We start from the raw sequence: 6000 nt of genomic DNA on the forward strand, positions 1-6000 counted from the left end.
ATTTGAGCATAAATAAGAATAATAACTAGAATGAACAGAAGTACTTCAATAAATTTTAAATCCCTGTGTTCTTCATGATATTAAAAAAATATCGGGTACTGATAAAGAATGCCAGGGAGCTAAGTTATTATTTTGAAAACTAACAATAAAAGAATAAAAAATTTACCCTCCCTTTTCTACACTGACTGTACCACTGTAAACCAAAGAGTAATTAAGGGGAAATTTTTGATTATAGAGACATTACATTTAATAAACAATGCATGAAGAAATAAGAAAATCACCGTTTTGTGATCGCTAATGAATTAGTGACTCTAGGCACTGAACTCCAGTGGCTCTAAAAGAAACAACTGGGCATTGTGTGCTTTCTGTTAAGTGGCCAAAATCAGCTACGTAGTTGTCTTAACAAAAAAGTCAAATCTGAGTATGATTAAATCTCTAGGTCTGACTACTAATTATAGAAATCAGAGGACCAAAGGACATGCTAAACTATACGATGCAGATGCAATAAGCAAAAGCCAGACTGTGAGAAGCTACAGGACAAACATGCAAGTGTCTTTAACGAATGAACAGCAATGAAAAAGAAGGAGAGGAGCACCTATATATTTCTAAAAGTCTTAAAGACATATCAATCAATTGTGGATCCTAATTTTTTTAAAGGTTTAATTTATGATACTTAGGAGATAACTGGAGATGTAAACACTGACTGGATATTTGATGCTATGAACAAGTATGGTTAATTTTTTTAGTGTGATTTTGGTATTCCGGTCATGTATAAAAGCTGAGTTTTTATTTTTTAATTTTTTATTGAAGTATAGTCAGTTTACAATGTGTCAATTTCTGGTATATAGCATAGTGATTCAGTTATACATATATACATATATATATTCCTTTTCATATTCTTCTTTGTTATAGGCTATTACAAGGTATTGAATACAGTTCCCCGTGCTACACAGTAAGAGTTTGTTAGTTTTTACCTTTTAGAAGTACATACTGAAATATTTAGAAAAGAAATAGTGTAAATCATACAATCTTGGATTTGCCTCAAAACAATACAGAGGGTGGTTGGGGACATGTGGCTAATGGTGAAGATGGGTCAGGGTAGCTCAATGAGCTGACGTTCGTTGGGACTGGTGATAGATGTGTGGGGGTTCTTTATGCTATTCTGTTCATGTTTGGAGCTCTCCACAATGAAAAGAAAGAGAAAAAATTAGGTGACATATAAATGCATATACCCAAAAAGGCAGCAGGAGCTGGCTAATTCAAGCTGTTTCAAGTTTTCCAGCCAAGTTACCATATATCTAATGGTCTGGTTTTCTCAGCTATACCCACAGGGAAGCATTTGAGTATATATGAAAGTAATAGAAAGAAAATAGGAACTCTCTCAGTGCACTTGTGTAGTCCACGGATGTCCACATACACACAAATGTGTATGTGCATAGATATGTCCCCAGATGCATCTTTTTGATATTCTGCCTGACACTGCTTTTAGCCTTGTCGGAGAAAGCTGAGATCGGCTGAAAGCAAATAAACCAGTATTTCAATTAGCACAAAAACACATTTCAGATTACCAGACACATGATCCTGCTGGCATGGGTAGGTATAAAATGTGTCCACATGAACACACTGTGCCTCAGAGACTAAGGGAATTCTACCCAAACACCTCTCTGTGTATAGGTCAATTTCAGCCCGGAGAAAACACACTAGGTCTAGGAATTCACACTGCAGAGCAGCTCCAAGTTTCCTGGGGCTAATCTTTAAAACTGAATACATATAGAATTTTCCAGCAATAAAGCAATAAAAAGATGGTTCACCTCCTTTTTATATCAAAGGTCAAAGCATCCATCTAAATACTGCCTTATGAAATGCCACCACATTGAAATGTATAAAAATAAACCCAAGCAAACAAACAAACCCCCTCCCCAAACTCCTGAAAAGTAACACAGTCCAGATTAAGTATATAATGGTCTCTCGCGTGGTTTGATTGCTTACCACAACTAGCTGTTTACAGAACACTGAAACCCTAAGGGCCCCTACATTATTAGAGCAAATTAGCGTGTTTCAAGAAAGTGGTGGATTATTGCAGATGAAAGTGTTTTACCAACAGGAGTTTTATGGTTGGCAAATGTGATTATATATCCATTAGCATCTGCAAGCCAAACAATCGTGTGCCATATACCTCCTGGAAACACCTCAGTGTGGATATCCTAATTTCCACCATTTCAAAAGAACAAAGGGATTTTTTGCCAGACGTAGCCAGAGCTCGTTTAAAAAAAAAAAAAACCAAACAAACTGAATAGTAAACTAGGGCAAATTATTTCTCTAACTTAAACGATTATCAACTCCCCATCTGCTATGGCAAAAAGAAACGTCTGTCATTTTTTGAAACGTGGCAAATGTTGGCCATCTACTTAATTAGTCTATTGTGCTCACTCACTTAGCATATTGAAATTTTATAGAGGAGAAACTTGGGGAAAGTAGTAAACAGTCTCTCTCCATCTGAACAGGATAGGGTCATAAAAAAATGAGAACGCTGCCCTCTCCGAGCGGCTTGGCCCATGGATGCAGTTCTGCGGGGCCCCACCGCCGGGCCCAGGCGTGCTCGCAGTGAAGTCACCACTGACGCGGCAGCCTGATGCTCTGAGGGTGTCGATACTAAACATTCCCCGCTTCACCACAGCTTTATTTTTGACAATTACTGGTGTGTTTGTAATGAGCTTTAAGCAACAGCTGGAGGAAGACATGCCCAGTTTTCAAGGTCTATGGGAAAGAAATGTTTTTATGACATGATTTATAAGTGATATTATATCTATGAAATTTTAATTCTTTAATTTTGGCGCACATGGCATGAATTAGTGAGACAAGATACTGTGAGTCCCCGTTTTCACAAGAGCGATTTCCACTTAAAGATTAAGAGGCCATAGCTCTCGCTAAAGGTTACCTTCCCAGCAGAAGGATGCAGCGGCGATGGAAAGCTAGCATGGCCTTTTCTACCAAACAATTCCCTTGGAGGAATCAAAAGGCTCTCCATTCTATAGTTTTGTCATCAAAATCAGAGTAAGGGGAAGATGAACAAGTTTTGCTTGGGTAAGATTCAAGGAGGACAAATTGGATAAAATAGGTCAGAAAAGAGAGAAAACCTTTAAAAATATTTACATACACCATTTTTTCCCCTTTTAAAAAATAAATTGCCATCATATCTGAATAATTATGCATCAGGCCAACAAAGGAAAAGGAGAACTTTGTGTAGATGCAGTTTTAACCTTTGAACCATAGAAATAGAAATTTGTTTTGTTTTTCTTTCTTTGTTTCCTCCTTTCCCTTAGTTTTCGTTCTTTTCTTTTGCTGTTCAGTCGGCACTGCATGCGCACCTCTATGCTGGTCGTTGTGGGAGGGGAGAAGGAACCTCAAGGCCTGTTGTGGTCTCAGTCTAGGGAGGGAGTGGGTGGTAACCATTACAGCACAGTTTGTCAAAGGGGATGATTATATTGTGCTGTGTCAAGACTCCAAATAGTTCAGGGAGAAGGGAAATCAAGGACATCGACAGTGGTCAGGGAAGGGCTCCAAGAAGAGATGAGGAGTTAGGGCTTGAATAGGACATGGAAGAGGATAGAATTTTGATAGCGACAGTGGGGAGGGGCACTCCTCCCAGGCAAGAGATCCAGCTAGATCAGTAATGGAGATTGTAGCCTCCAGGTAATGAGCGTGTATGGTAGTTTCAGAAAAAGACACATTACAGATATACAGGTATACATACAGAGAGAAATGTAACTATATATTGGTTGGTCGGTCTGTCTATCTATCTATCTTCTTTCTTTCTTTCTTTCTTTCTTTCTTTCTTTCTACCCACCTATCTTTCTATCTGTCTGTCTGTCTATCTATCTACTTACCTACCTTTCCTTCTATCTATCTATCTATCTATCTATCTATCTATCTATCTATCTATCTATCTATCTATCTACCTACCTATCTACCTACCTACCTTTCCTCCTATCTATCTATCTATCTATCTATCTATCCATCTTTCTATCTATCTGTCGAGACTGAAGAGAATTCGTGACACATGCAAATCTCCTCCTTTGGCTCTGAAAACTCCCTGGTTCCTGTGGCTTCTATAGAAATGGTTAATCAGGCTCCGCAGAGCTCATCCTCCTGGCCTGTCTGCTGACACGTCATCTGTACATTCCAGAGTTATTATACAACCTTTGTGAAACTAAGTCTACAAGACAGGCTGTAAGGTGTGACTGATGTCTCTTTTGTAAGCCAGAGAATTTCGCACAGTCCGTGTCTCAGGAGACTAATGTTTCAGCTCTTCTTGGGGTGTTATTACCTGTTTGTGTCTGGCTTTCACAGCACTAGACTGCCAAGATTCCTTGGTCTAACTGCAGCAAGGGAAACGCTATCATCAATTATGGATTGGGAGCGAACAATTAACTTTGCAGGAAGCAATTTAAATGAGAGCCAAATTTCTTTTTGGACAGTCTGTGATAGAAAAACTTTGGTTTATCAGGAGATACAAAAACACTTCATTTTCCATTGTGTCTGTGGGTTCCATTAAGTTTTTTCCCTTGGCTTTTCACTGTGTTGCTGTAAGAATAAAATCACCATCATGAAGAGAAACATCCTTTGCCAAATAGCTAATAATTCTGTTCTCCACTGCATCTGACAGTCTCTGAGGGGAGAAGCAGAGAAATTCTTTGAGTATAGTTGCCTAAGGTTTCCCTAGCTGGCCCTGACTACACTGGCCACCTGTTCCCTGTTTAGAGAAACCATCCTCCCCCCTCCAACCTTCTGTTCCTTGTCTCAGACTAACGATGATATATGGGGTTCCGTGTTCCTCCTAATTATGAAAATTGCTTTCCATAGGTTCCAAGATTTTTATTTGATATTTTCTCAGAATCTTGGCCAGCCTCTGTGCCTTGGAGTCCTTAAGTAAAATTAGATCTTAGAGTCCCCATATGGGGTCTGACATACAGCTTTTAACCAGGAGCTCTTATTTTAAAAAAAATGAAAGTCGATGCTTCAAAGACAAGATGCCAGTTATTTATCATGTAGTTCAACACACCACCAAGCGCAGGCTTCCATATTTAAAGAAAAGTTCCCAGATCCTGGTACCCAGACACTGTCATCAGTGAACATGCCACTGCTCACCTCCTTTTCCCTGTAGATTTTCATCAGAGTTCTGGTCCTTCAGGTTTCCTTACCTATGCCTGGGAGAGGCACCACCATCCCCCTAACTCCCCGAATCAGAAACCTGAGAGTTCCTCTTGATGTCTTTCCCACTCTCTCCTTCACCACTCCCATGTTTAGTTATCATCAAAACTCTCTCCCTGATCTCTTCTAACCCAGTCCACGCCAATCTACCGACCCTCTGCTACTTTATTGTAGGCTCTCATGATTTCTCAGTGGGATTTTAGAGCAAACAGACACCCATCCACTCTTAGTCCCACCTGCCCTCCTTGTTTTAGCTTTATTCCCATTTGTTTCTATGCACTGTAGTCTCAATGTGTGCTCTGAAAGACAAAACTTCTATTATTATTCCCTTCCTTCAAGCCCATCATCCATCAGATGATGCACAAGCTATTGATAAGTAATTCTATGTTGTCCTCTGGAATGCGCCTCTTGGACATCTTTCCTATCCATGTGCATTTCTCTAAAATGACCTGTCTATTTGTCTGTCTCCTTGAGCTCCTTTAGGGGATGGGACAAAGCTCTGATTGATCTGTGAATCCTCAGCACAAGGATACTGTCTGCCGTAGCCTAGGTTCTCAATATGTGTGGCGAATGAATCAATGATGCAGTGAATGAATAGTCTTTCCTCCTCCAGATTGGCCACAAAGGGCGTAAGTGGATATGACAGTAGACTTAAGGGGCTATTGGAAATCACAAGATGAATTGCTTTATTTTTACAGTGCAATTAGTGTGTATGTGATGGATGCTGGAAGGGAACCTAAGAATGCTTATCTTCCCAGTGATAATTGTAGTGGATGTTTATTTCCTGTG

Source organism: Vicugna pacos, chromosome 13 (genome assembly GCF_048564905.1).
Source record: "Vicugna pacos chromosome 13, VicPac4, whole genome shotgun sequence".
Classification (NCBI taxonomy): Eukaryota; Metazoa; Chordata; class Mammalia; order Artiodactyla; family Camelidae; genus Vicugna; species Vicugna pacos.